The sequence below is a fragment of the Atractosteus spatula genome, chromosome 18, assembly GCF_055471065.1.
Source record: "Atractosteus spatula isolate fAtrSpa1 chromosome 18, fAtrSpa1.hap1, whole genome shotgun sequence".
Taxonomy (NCBI): Eukaryota; Metazoa; Chordata; class Actinopteri; order Semionotiformes; family Lepisosteidae; genus Atractosteus; species Atractosteus spatula.
Window position 1 is genome coordinate 19,136,314 of NC_142723.1, and position 14,551 is coordinate 19,150,864.

Below are 14,551 nucleotides of genomic sequence, written 5' to 3' on the forward strand. Positions count from 1 at the left end.
AAGCCACGTGATTTTTGAGTAGTCTGTCTGTGTGTAGTAACAGTGGTTCACATTATTTCAGAACGTATACTCCCGTCTCTGTAACTTTCCTCAGTCAGCTAGTGAACATTCTGTATTTACACCACGAATGCGCTACCTTGTCTTGCGCGCGGTCACGCTGGCCGACCACAAGCACGGGCAGGAGCAGGGAAGACGAGGCCGCTCTGTAGTGCCCCTGTGGCTCTCCAGCAGAGGGGAGCACTTTGCTCACCAGCCCCGAGCCGAAGGACCCGGTAATAAAGCTGAAAATCTGGCCAGTCCCCCAGTCTCCCTGGGGCGCTGAAGAGTATTTCATCTGATGCTGAGGTTCCTGTAACTCAACACAAAATTGAACACGGCGAGTTATGAGTTTGTGAAGAAGTGACAGCGGTACAATGTCAACCAGGAGGTTAAACTGCAGGAAAGAATGAATTGAATCTCTGATATTCAAGCACGCAGTGTGACGTCCACTGTCTATTCAAATCTACTCTGCAAGTCTTACAATACTTTTTCATATACCGTCTCCTGGTTATTGTTTTGTGAGGGCTTGAACTGTTTCTCAGTAGAAATAAGACCGATAACTCACTGCTCCAGGATGCACACTATCGTCGATGAAACCTGTGGTGTAAGCAAGCGAAAAGAGACGGATCCTTCTAAAACACAGAGGCCATCAGGAGGGCAGAAACACTCTGCAACAGGTAGGAGCTGTGGAGCCGTGATTCCCCCGAGCCAGAGACCTCGTCCTTCCTCGACAGCGAACTGAGCTCCAGCGACTGGAGCAGCTACCTGCCGTCGTGGGACCTCCTGCAGATTGGGAATGGGTAAGGCAATTCGACACGAGCCCATTCCTCTTCCCACTGCTTACACTCCTACAACAAATAGTTTCAGGGTGTTCAAGTACAGGATAAAGAGATTACAGGTGTTCCCAATTGGCTGAGGATACAACTGTCTCTCTGAGAAAGCGCACAGAGGTGGACAAAGCAATTAAGTGTGTTTACAAGTCATTTCCTCTGTATCTGGTCTTTCTTTACATATCAGAAAAGTGAATTGGTGGCTGTTGGAAAGTGTCTGCTCCACATGTAATAACCATGTAAAAGATGCGATTACATTTCTTGGTATTAAGATTTTCAAAAATGTGATTTGTGATTTGATGTTCTCTACCTTAGTAAAATAAAAAAAAACTTTATTCATGGTTGTTATTTGTCAAACACAGACAGAAGGAGGCCTGAATGCTTCAGGTTGTAGAGCATCTAGTATTGATACCGATAGAGAATTATTTACAAAATTGAGCAGTGTAGGTGGTGTATGTTTCCCCTAATTTAATCTTTCAGGAAGTAGAGGGCATAGAGTTTTACTTGAATGTCATTTGGATGCTAGGACCCCCCCCAAACTTGCCAGCTTCCATGAAGTTCTCACGTGGTCTCTTACGGATAAACATACCCCCCATAGATGCACCATCTAGAATACAGAGAAATAACTTTGAGACATAAACCCGTGCTTTGAAAACTGGGTTTAAAATAGTATAATTGGGGTCAAGAAATTAACTGATGTGGATGACGAAATGTAGAATTAAGCAGATTTTGTGATTAGATATAATGTTTGTGTTAAGTCTGATAACAATACCTCGTAACCAAGGCTACCCCTAGAGAGGTAGCGATGCTTTTAAGAAACTATGGAAGAATTTACAACCTTTATTAGACTACAAGGAAACAGATTTAGTTTCACTTGTACTAATAGATATTTAAGATCCCTCTTGCAATCTCACAATATCTTGTCAAACTATTTTGGAGCACCTCTTTGGGGAAACTAAATAACTGGAAAAAAACATGACTACTGTCAAACAAATATTGTATGAAGGTTAAGGTTAAGGTGGCATCATTACACAATTGTACATTGAATTGACCCGGTAAAGATACATAGTGTGCATAGATTTAAAAGTAATATAGATGATAACTGTCTTTTTCGAAGCAGCCCAGAAACCTTATGTTTGTTTTTGTTTTGTCCTGTTTTTAAAACACTCTGAACTGATCGGCACAATTGTGTAAAGAAGGTTTCTAATTCTGACATTTATCGGTGAGAAATAGATGTTATTTTACTGCTCAATACTGCTGAACCGAATATAAAATATAATTTATCATTGACTTAATCATTATACTTGCTCGTTATTATATGTATAAATAGCCTAAAGATAAGAACTAATCGAACATTTAATAATTAGACCGAATGTCGTAAAAGCAGATTGTACTTCTCGCCTAATTTATGTGGTCGAGCAACACCACAATCGCCATACAATACGTCCGTTCTCATGCTCTGACTTTCAGGTTCGGCAGTGGAATGGAGTCCAGGGCAAACTCGTTCTTGTTTGATTATCCGTGTGAAATCTCGCCCAATATAACAGGTAAGCTCATGCACTGAAATTATGCGCTTCCAAATTGAAGCGACTCGCATTTGAATAATTCAAAATACACACGAGGGAACGTCTCCAAACCATGTCTAAATATCACAACATGAAAGCTGTGCGTCCCTTATCTTTATTTGCCTGTATAATGTACTCCGGTGATCAGTAATGTAGTCTTGCGTGCATCGTAAAGGATTTCTATTATTGCACGATAAAGAAAGAAGAAAACACAATGAGGTCGAATTTATCAGCAGCGTGAGCCGATAATAACGATAAGCCGAGTTCACTAATAACGCAGTGCTTGACGAGCAGAGAGCGGAACCACACCGAGCTCAGCGACAGACCGGTACTTGTATTTGTATTGTATTCTTTGTTCTTGTTAATGCTTACTTTAAAAAATGTAAAAAAAACAATTCAAAAGTGACGCGTTGTTCTGACTTCCGGCTGCTTCCGCGTAGATCCGGCGTCCCACATTGACCCCAGCGCCGTGATCTTTTCATAAAACGTTTTCATAAACTTTTTTTCATAATTTCTCCTTAAGCTTCTGGAGAAGAGTATAGAGTGTCGGCATAGGAAAACCCGGAGTGGATCAGCCTTCCACTGGATCCGGACTGTCGGCAGCAGAAAACCCGGAGTGGATCAGCCTTCCACTGGATGCGGACTGACGGCAGCAGAAAACCCGGAGTGGATCAGCCTTCCACTGGATCCGGACTGACGGCAGCAGAAAACATGGAGTGGATCAGCCTTCCACTGGATCCGGACTGTCGGCAGCAGAAAACCCGCAGTGGATCAGCCTTCCACTGGATCCGGACTGTCGGCATAGGAAAACCCGCAGTGGATCAGCCTTCCACTGGATCCGGACTGTCGGCATAGGAAAACCCGCAGTGGATCAGCCTTCCACTGGATCCGGACTGTCGGCAGCAGAAAACCCGGAGTGGATCAGCCTTCCACTGGATCCGGACTGACGGCAGCAGAAAACCCGGAGTGGATCAGCCTTCCACTGGATCCGGACTGTCGGCATAGGAAAACCCGGAGTGGATCAGCCTTCCACTGGATCCGGACTGACGGCAGTCATGCTCTGACTTTCAGGTTCGGCAGTGGAATGGATTCCAGGGCAAACTCGTTCTTGTTTGATTATCCGTGTGAAATCTCGCCTAATATAACAGGTAGGCTCACGCACTGAAATGATCGTTACTATCTCTTCATTACGATCTCATTTTCGAAGCCTTTTCTTTCCTTGGTAGAAGTAAGGCGCTTCCAAATGGAAAGAAGTCACATCTGAAACACATGAGGGCACGTCTCCAAACTATTTCTAAATGTCCCAACATGAAAGCTGTGGGTACCTCATCTTTATCGGCCTGTATAATGTACCCCGGTGATCTGTAATGTACTCTGTAATGATTGTAATGAATAGCATTTTTACTATTGCAATATAAATGTTAAAGAAGAGAAAACACAATTAGGTCGAATTAATCAACAACGTGAGGTGACTCGCCAGTAAAGTAACTCTCCAGCGACGTCTGGAGTTCAATAACTCTCTGCCCTGCAATGCGGTTTTCCAGGAGTCCGCAGTGCTTGACGAGCAGAGAGCGGAACCACAGCATCCTGGGCCGCGGCTCCAGACCGATCTCAGCGACGGACCGGCTGTCGCGCAAATCACGCATCAGATCCGGATCCGTCGCAGTTAAGGGACGTCATAAGAGTGGCGCACGGCGTGTCCAATCACCGCCGTTGGCTGGCAAGAGGCGGGACTTCCTCTTACTTTGGGTGAGTGACACCGCTCCTAGCCAGTCACCGCGGACTTCCGTGTTCTTCCACGGAAATACCGCCCTCGCCTTGAGTGACTCGGCTCTGAACCATTCAGCGCCGAGATTTCGGCAGGAGGCGGGACGGATACGGCTCTCGTCCAATCACAATTTCAATTCCGGGACTTTACTGAATTACGGCGGGCGGTGACACTTCCGAGAAATGTCCACTGGGTGGCGACAGAGATACACGAGTCCACGGAGGTGAGTCTCAAAGCGCTATCGGAAAGACTTGTTCTGCGGGAAAAGGAATCTTTGGTGCATTTCTTTGTTAGGTGTAGGTTTGTTGAGCTGTTTTGGACGGATTTACAGAGTTTTGTTTGCAGGCAGTTAAAGGTGTTTGTTAGATTGAAGGATTTTGACATTTTATTGTACTGTTTAGTAGAAAAGTTGGAAAAAGAGCATTTATTTATAGTCAATTTATTAATCATTCTTGGTAAATTTCACATCCATAAATCCAAATAATACTCCCCTTTTTAGTTCTTTTGAGGTGGAGCTGAAACACTATTTAAATTCTATTAAAAATGTGAGAAATAATAAAGCACGGAAAACATATGATATGTGTAAAAAATACAATTTAATCATATAACTTACTTATTACCTCTGGCGGTTAACTGTGTATTTTTCTGTTTGTGTTTCTTCTCTTGTACCTAATTTGATCCTCTGATTGTATTTCTCTTTGTAAATTCTTTACACGTTTAATAAAAAAATCTTAAAAAAATACAAAAGACGCGAGTCGATGACGTCAAAATGTTGTCGCCCACAGGGCTTGTGGGTAATGTAGTCTCTAGTTCACCGGGCTGCCCTGCCCACGTGTTTCGCTGATTTGATTGAACGTTAGAATTAATTATATTCATACAATTTCAGCGTATTTATCGTGTCTTGTATTTCTATGTCTCTCTTATGTGTTCCCTTGTGTGTATGTTTTCTTGTATTTCACGTGTCTGCAGCGCTGGTTTATCGACCCGGCACATAAAGCAAACCCACTGTCCTCGTGTTTCTTAGCTCCCGTCTTGTTTGCAAACTTTTCTCCGGTGTTTATTTTACTTTGTCAATAAAACGTGGTTGCCGTGGCAACGGAGCTGTAAACGTTGTTGCGATCTGACCTCCAGGAGGTAAACAGCCGGCTTTTTTAATCTAATCGGCGAGTCTCCGGTCGCGTCATGATCTGCATGTGGAGGTGAAAAGGTGAGAGACCGCGGCGCAGTGGGTGGCAGTGCTGGGACCCTGGGCCTGTTTCTCTCTGTGAGCAACAGGAGGTGTGTGCGTGACAGCTCCTCAGCTGCAGCAGGAGTCCAAGTGTGCACAGATTTCTTGTTGGGTTTTGTTGTTTGAAGTTTCTGTTTGTATGGAGGAAGCAGTTGTGCCATCGCGTGGTCCGAGTTATAGCACGGGACGAGAGCTTCCGAGGAGCGCCTGCCTCCTGCCCGATTCGACGTCTAAAATCATCGCAGAACCAGAGGAGCCGAACAGGAATGCACGTCTCTTCCGGTGAGGAGCCTCTGACACAGCCCCAAGTACTGGGTGTGCAGAAAGAATCCTATTCTACAGTTTCGGTGTGAAATGGCCTCCAGTTCTCGTAACATGATGGGTTTCTCTGGACTGCAGTCCCAGTGCACTCCGCTTTGGATATGCGGTGGTGTTTTCTACAATGGAAAACCCTTTGTTTGTACAGAATGGAGATGGCAGTCTGCATGTTTTAATAATCTAATGTGATCATGTACTACAGCTTAAACACTGAGCCAGGTGACGTTTGGTTCTAAAAGATTTCTATATCATTTCAGCGGCGCCTTGTCTGCGGCAGCCCGGCAGCTCCTCCTCCCCTCCAGCTGAGACTCTTCCCTCTCCAGAGGTGGGTTAGTGTTCTCAGCTCATCTTCTCTCACACAGCTGCGGGGCAGAAGCACTACTTCCACTGGGCAGAGAGCAGACGGGCAGTGGGAAGGGCAGCCCTGTGTTTGGGGATCAGGGCTGTCCCTGCTGAGGGATGCTTTCCGAGCCAAAGCAACTGGCTGGGTTATGAACTTTATGGTGTGATCCAAATAAGACATAAAAAGACAGAGAATGCGAAAGAAATAGTATTGCATGCATCTAATCAAAATAGTCTCTTTCAGACCAAAAAAAGATTGAACAAAAACTTAGTTGCAACTCACACTGCACTACACTTTCTTCGAGGCTGACATTACCGATAGTTTGTGCCGTCTTCCTTTCAGTCTGCAGGGTGTGCATCTTTTTCCTCAGCTTCCTGCACGAGGAATCGGTTTCTCCTGCCCTGGTTTCACTCCTTTATATCTCACAATCTTCTGCAGCTCCCGGAGGCTGACATTTTTGCTGTTTCTGAAAAATCGCTGACTGGCTCATCAGCACAATTGCTGATTCAAAATCCTTTACTCACATGTTGCTTTAGCCTCTGTATCACAGAGATGTGTGCTTTTCTGGGTTGGATAGATCGATAGTGCTCAATGCGTGGTCTTTTAACTCCGGCTGGGTACGAGCACCTCACTCTCCACACGGCTTTCCGAGGCTCTGTCATCATGTGTGAGGATATTGTGTAGCTCGTGAAACAGTTCCCCCATTTGAGCCCTGGATTTACGGGGTACTTGAATACCTGAATCTTGCCGTCAGTCCTGATCACCTTGTTTTTGTTCTGCAAGGACAAGGCACCTCCCCAGCACTGAACACAAACCGATACTGGCGGGTTGATTGTGTTGTGGAAAAATGGGCTGTGGTGTGAGTTTGTGTCTGTGTGCCCTGTGGGGGTGAGGTATCCCCTGCAGCGCGAACAAACACGCAGACTCCACGCAGACAGCATCCCCGGAATCAAACCCAGGGCCCCGGTGCTATGAGGCAGCGATGCTAACCACTGTGCCGCGGTGTTGCCCCCTTTGAAAATGTCTGACTTCTGTTTAATTTGAGGTCACAAGCTTATAAATGGTCTCACAACGTTTGTCTCGTCTCAGGTTTCTCTGACCAGTCCCAAGGACCTGTAGTCACTGACAGCTTCTGCAGTCTGACGGTTCATTTCAGTAGGCTGGAGGGATGGCGCAGTTATCCTCAAATCGGTGAGTATTGTTTTGCTCTTGTAACATGAACCATCAAAGAGAAGTCAACAGACCATTCCGTGAAACTGTTCAGAATGGCCCGTGGTGATTTTCTGGGTCCTTTAGTAAGCTGACCAGGACTGTGTCATCGACACCTTTTTTTGTGAGAAGTCAGTCTATGTGTTTGCTCTTGTAATCATTCGTGAACAAAGTGTGTAAGAGAGAGAGAGGATTCAGCCCTCAAACTGCAGGAGAGAAATGCTTCATTTCTAAGATGGAAATATAATCGGAAAGTATAATTAGCCATTTGTGTATATCATGTCAAAAAATGTGTTTTATATATAAAAAGAATTCAGTAGAGACATTTGCTTAATAAGGCAGTAGAATAAATGTTGTTGTGATGTTGGTGTGATGGTGCTCTCCAAAAAACTGATACAAATGGACAGAGAGACAAAGTGAGAAAGAAAATGTATAAATAACAGACATATATGCAGAATACAATACAGTGCTATAAAGTACAGTACCCTAGAGTGAAGATGGAAATCATTCATTCTAGTGCAGAAGAAGTGAATCTGCTCTCAGTGGTTTTCCTGTACAAGTGGAAAACGTTGTGAATTCTACATAATTCACAGGAAACAAAATAAACAACTCATTCACTCACCTGCTGTCCGTGGGCGTCTCTGCTCAAATTTGATTTTTTTTCAAGAGCACCGTGACCCAGAGCTCAGTAATCATTTCGCTACTGAAGATCATTCAGTTTTTAATGCTTTTCATTTTAACATCCTACTTGTTAATATTTCCTCTTAGATGAGAATATTCTCTTCGGCGTGTCTTTATAACTCTTCTCTTATTGCTCCTCTTGTCAGTAATCCGGTGTGAAAGCTCTCTCTGTCGGAATCAATGTCTTACCTCTCCGTCTTGTGTTTCAGGTCTCCTCTGGCTGCTGACCCTGCCGTCAGGACAGAACACATCCCGCACTGACCAGACTGCTGGGCTTACTGTACGTGACAATAAAGAGCTTGAGCAACACGTCTAATGTGATCTCTGTACGCTTCCCGGGGAGCAGAGATGATAAGGTCTGTGTCCGTTCCCGAGTCTTTGCTAGAGGCCTGTTTAGTCCGTCACTGAAATGATTTTAGATGCCTGTGAGTCGTGCCCACTGAAAAGTGAAATAGTGCAGCACAATGAGACTTCAAGCAAAGATCTCATTAGCCCCTTCTGTGAATCGGTGTCTCGCAAGAGATCTTCCATCTCTTTGAAAGTTTCACAGCTTCGACCTCTAGATTAGAAATGACACCAATTGCACATGGGTCCAGCAACGTTCTATATAGTGCACATCACCATCGGGATGAAAAGCAAAAATCCCCAGTGGGAGTCCAGTCTTTCCCTGCTACGCAAATTGCTTTCCGTTAGGTGAGGTCGCAAGTTCTTATTGGAGAATGTTGTACAGTTTCTTAATGCAATAGGGCGAGTAAGACTGAAGTGCCCCCCGTGTTGGCCGATCAGTGGAACGAAACTGAAAAAAGCTCCTTGAAACTGTGATTCGTACACTTATACACTGGCTCAGCTTGGTGCTCACCTGCTGTCCGTGGGTGTCTCTGCTGAAATTTGATTTTTTTTCAGGAGCACTGTGACCCAGAGCTCAATAATCATTTAGCTACTGAAGATCATTCAGTTTTTAATGCTTTTCATTTTAACATCCTACTTGTTAGTATTTCCTCTTAGATGAGAATACTCTGGTACTTTTCCAACATGGGTCTTAATTGAGTGAGCTTTATTACAATAATTGAACAATACTATCACCTCCACATAACGCTCATAGATTTTTCAAGGGGAGCTACGTTTCTTACATGTATCCTTTTGTAAGTTGATTCACAAAGCTTTCACTGCCTCCACTCCAATGAATCACTTTGTTTAGCAAGTGATCACGTGTAACAGTTTAATTTCTTCCTGCAAGTAATGCCTTTTCCTTTTTCATCCCATTCAAGTCTCCGTCCTAGTTAGTCATTTTGATGTAGAACGACAGTGGTCCCGTTGAAAGGTTCAAGGTTTCACTGCGTTTGAGAGTGCAGATAAAGAAGATAATAGGAGAGGAAACTGGAAAAGCCGTGACTCTGTCATTCAATTCAATTCAATTTATTTTCATATAGTGCCTTTCACAACAAGGTTGCCCCAAGGCGCTTAACAATGCAAGTAAATATACATTTTGTGAATACAGAACTGAAGACAATGGAGGAAAGGAACCAAAGACTCCTCAGTAAGGAGAATAAAATCCTCTAGGGGTCAAAGGTCAACTGGCTGCCCAACCCCTTTGGGCATGCTAACATTAGATCATTAAAAAAAATAAAATAAATGAATGCGGGTATTAATCCATCCATCCATCACGTCGTCTGTATGTCAGTACCCCATGCAGGTCTCTGCAGACCAGCAGAATCCTCCTAAACGATAGCTGTATCCACGATGCCCCTCTGGGATCCATGGCACTGATGCAGCATTCAAGTCACATGGTGCCCAGCCCATGACAGACAGGCCTCTGAAACCATGCTGTGTACAGTATTTCTCCTCTGCAGCATCCCTGCGAGGCAGGAGAGGTGCCTGACCTCTGAGAGCCTTGTAAGTAAGTAGAAGGATTTTGAAGTCCGCCCTGTACCTGATAGGAAGCCAATGAAGAGAGATAAGTATGGGGGTTATGTGGTCATACTTTCTGCTCCAAGTAACAATTCTAGCTGCTGCATTCTGTAAGTATTCAAACTCTTTGCTGTGACAAATCTAACATACTTTAGGCAGACAAAATGACCTTAAAAAGCCACGTGATTTTTGAGTAGTCTGTCTGTGTGTAGTAACAGTGGTTCACATTATTTCAGAACGTATACTCCCGTCTCTGTAACTTTCCTCAGTCAGCTAGTGAACATTCTGTATTTACACCACGAATGCGCTACCTTGTCTTGCGCGCGGTCACGCTGGCCGACCACAAGCACGGGCAGGAGCAGGGAAGACGAGGCCGCTCTGTAGTGCCCCTGTGGCTCTCCAGCAGAGGGGAGCACTTTGCTCACCAGCCCCGAGCCGAAGGACCCGGTAATAAAGCTGAAAATCTGGCCAGTCCCCCAGTCTCCCTGGGGCGCTGAAGAGTATTTCATCTGATGCTGAGGTTCCTGTAACTCAACACAAAATTGAACACGGCGAGTTATGAGTTTGTGAAGAAGTGACAGCGGTACAATGTCAACCAGGAGGTTAAACTGCAGGAAAGAATGAATTGAATCTCTGATATTCAAGCACGCAGTGTGACGTCCACTGTCTATTCAAATCTACTCTGCAAGTCTTACAATACTTTTTCATATACCGTCTCCTGGTTATTGTTTTGTGAGGGCTTGAACTGTTTCTCAGTAGAAATAAGACCGATAACTCACTGCTCCAGGATGCACACTATCGTCGATGAAACCTGTGGTGTAAGCAAGCGAAAAGAGACGGATCCTTCTAAAACACAGAGGCCATCAGGAGGGCAGAAACACTCTGCAACAGGTAGGAGCTGTGGAGCCGTGATTCCCCCGAGCCAGAGACCTCGTCCTTCCTCGACAGCGAACTGAGCTCCAGCGACTGGAGCAGCTACCTGCCGTCGTGGGACCTCCTGCAGATTGGGAATGGGTAAGGCAATTCGACACGAGCCCATTCCTCTTCCCACTGCTTACACTCCTACAACAAATAGTTTCAGGGTGTTCAAGTACAGGATAAAGAGATTACAGGTGTTCCCAATTGGCTGAGGATACAACTGTCTCTCTGAGAAAGCGCACAGAGGTGGACAAAGCAATTAAGTGTGTTTACAAGTCATTTCCTCTGTATCTGGTCTTTCTTTACATATCAGAAAAGTGAATTGGTGGCTGTTGGAAAGTGTCTGCTCCACATGTAATAACCATGTAAAAGATGCGATTACATTTCTTGGTATTAAGATTTTCAAAAATGTGATTTGTGATTTGATGTTCTCTACCTTAGTAAAATAAAAAAAAACTTTATTCATGGTTGTTATTTGTCAAACACAGACAGAAGGAGGCCTGAATGCTTCAGGTTGTAGAGCATCTAGTATTGATACCGATAGAGAATTATTTACAAAATTGAGCAGTGTAGGTGGTGTATGTTTCCCCTAATTTAATCTTTCAGGAAGTAGAGGGCATAGAGTTTTACTTGAATGTCATTTGGATGCTAGGACCCCCCCCAAACTTGCCAGCTTCCATGAAGTTCTCACGTGGTCTCTTACGGATAAACATACCCCCCATAGATGCACCATCTAGAATACAGAGAAATAACTTTGAGACATAAACCCGTGCTTTGAAAACTGGGTTTAAAATAGTATAATTGGGGTCAAGAAATTAACTGATGTGGATGACGAAATGTAGAATTAAGCAGATTTTGTGATTAGATATAATGTTTGTGTTAAGTCTGATAACAATACCTCGTAACCAAGGCTACCCCTAGAGAGGTAGCGATGCTTTTAAGAAACTATGGAAGAATTTACAACCTTTATTAGACTACAAGGAAACAGATTTAGTTTCACTTGTACTAATAGATATTTAAGATCCCTCTTGCAATCTCACAATATCTTGTCAAACTATTTTGGAGCACCTCTTTGGGGAAACTAAATAACTGGAAAAAAACATGACTACTGTCAAACAAATATTGTATGAAGGTTAAGGTTAAGGTGGCATCATTACACAATTGTACATTGAATTGACCCGGTAAAGATACATAGTGTGCATAGATTTAAAAGTAATATAGATGATAACTGTCTTTTTCGAAGCAGCCCAGAAACCTTATGTTTGTTTTTGTTTTGTCCTGTTTTTAAAACACTCTGAACTGATCGGCACAATTGTGTAAAGAAGGTTTCTAATTCTGACATTTATCGGTGAGAAATAGATGTTATTTTACTGCTCAATACTGCTGAACCGAATATAAAATATAATTTATCATTGACTTAATCATTATACTTGCTCGTTATTATATGTATAAATAGCCTAAAGATAAGAACTAATCGAACATTTAATAATTAGACCGAATGTCGTAAAAGCAGATTGTACTTCTCGCCTAATTTATGTGGTCGAGCAACACCACAATCGCCATACAATACGTCCGTTCTCATGCTCTGACTTTCAGGTTCGGCAGTGGAATGGAGTCCAGGGCAAACTCGTTCTTGTTTGATTATCCGTGTGAAATCTCGGCCAATATAACAGGTAAGCTCATGCACTGAAATTATGCGCTTCCAAATTGAAGCGACTCGCATTTGAATAATTCAAAATACACACGAGGGAACGTCTCCAAACCATGTCTAAATATCACAACATGAAAGCTGTGCGTCCCTTATCTTTATTTGCCTGTATAATGTACTCCGGTGATCAGTAATGTAGTCTTGCGTGCATCGTAAAGGATTTCTATTATTGCACGATAAAGAAAGAAGAAAACACAATGAGGTCGAATTTATCAGCAGCGTGAGCCGATAATAACGATAAGCCGAGTTCACTAATAACGCAGTGCTTGACGAGCAGAGAGCGGAACCACACCGAGCTCAGCGACAGACCGGTACTTGTATTTGTATTGTATTCTTTGTTCTTGTTAATGCTTACTTTAAAAAATGTAAAAAAAACAATTCAAAAGTGACGCGTTGTTCTGACTTCCGGCTGCTTCCGCGTAGATCCGGCGTCCCACATTGACCCCAGCGCCGTGATCTTTTCATAAAACGTTTTCATAAACTTTTTTTCATAATTTCTCCTTAAGCTTCTGGAGAAGAGTATAGAGTGTCGGCATAGGAAAACCCGGAGTGGATCAGCCTTCCACTGGATCCGGACTGTCGGCAGCAGAAAACCCGGAGTGGATCAGCCTTCCACTGGATGCGGACTGACGGCAGCAGAAAACCCGGAGTGGATCAGCCTTCCACTGGATCCGGACTGACGGCAGCAGAAAACATGGAGTGGATCAGCCTTCCACTGGATCCGGACTGTCGGCAGCAGAAAACCCGCAGTGGATCAGCCTTCCACTGGATCCGGACTGTCGGCATAGGAAAACCCGCAGTGGATCAGCCTTCCACTGGATCCGGACTGTCGGCATAGGAAAACCCGCAGTGGATCAGCCTTCCACTGGATCCGGACTGTCGGCAGCAGAAAACCCGGAGTGGATCAGCCTTCCACTGGATCCGGACTGACGGCAGCAGAAAACCCGGAGTGGATCAGCCTTCCACTGGATCCGGACTGTCGGCATAGGAAAACCCGGAGTGGATCAGCCTTCCACTGGATCCGGACTGACGGCAGTCATGCTCTGACTTTCAGGTTCGGCAGTGGAATGGATTCCAGGGCAAATTACTATCTCTTCATTACGATCTCATTTTCGAAGCCTTTTCTTTCCTTGGTAGAAGTAAGGCGCTTCCAAATGGAAAGAAGTCACATCTGAAACACATGAGGGCACGTCTCCAAACTATTTCTAAATGTCCCAACATGAAAGCTGTGCGTACCTTATCTTTATCGGCCTGTATAATGTACCCCGGTGATCTGTAATGTACTCTGTAATGATTGTAATGAATAGCATTTTTACTATTGCAATATAAATGTTAAAGAAGAGAAAACACAATAAGGTCGAATTAATCAACAACGTGAGGTGACTCGCCAGTAAAGTAACTCTCCAGCGACGTCTGGAGTTCAATAACTCTCTGCCCTGCAATGCGGTTTTCCAGGAGTCCGCAGTGCTTGACGAGCAGAGAGCGGAACCACAGCATCCTGGGCCGCGGCTCCAGACCGATCTCAGCGACGGACCGGCTGTCGCGCAAATCACGCATCAGATCCGGATCCGTCGCAGTTAAGGGACGTCATAAGAGTGGCGCACGGCGTGTCCAATCACCGCCGTTGGCTGGCAAGAGGCGGGACTTCCTCTTACTTTGGGTGAGTGACACCGCTCCTAGCCAGTCACCGCGGACTTCCGTGTTCTTCCACGGAAATACCGCCCTCGCCTTGAGTGACTCGGCTCTGAACCATTCAGCGCCGAGATTTCGGCAGGAGGCGGGACGGATACGGCTCTCGTCCAATCACAATTTCAATTCCGGGACTTTACTGAATTACGGCGGGCGGTGACACTTCCGAGAAATGTCCACTGGGTGGCGACAGAGATACACGAGTCCACGGAGGTGAGTCTCAAAGCGCTATCGGAAAGACTTGTTCTGCGGGAAAAGGAATCTTTGGTGCATTTCTTTGTTAGGTGTAGGTTTGTTGAGCTGTTTTGGACGGATTTACAGAGTTTTGTTTGCAGGCAGTTAAAGGT

At 44.5% G+C, this 14,551-nt stretch overlaps 1 long non-coding RNA gene across 1 annotated transcript; it reads left to right on the plus strand.

Moving 5' to 3' along the window:
• The first annotated feature begins 2,957 nt into the window (after nucleotides 1–2,957).
• LOC148818775 (uncharacterized) lies at nucleotides 2,958–4,949 on the plus strand. The gene is made up of 2 exons (XR_016094396.1): nucleotides 2,958–3,582; nucleotides 3,979–4,949. It is a non-coding gene; the product is annotated as an uncharacterized LOC148818775 (long non-coding RNA).
• Nucleotides 4,950–14,551: the final 9,602 nt, after the last annotated feature.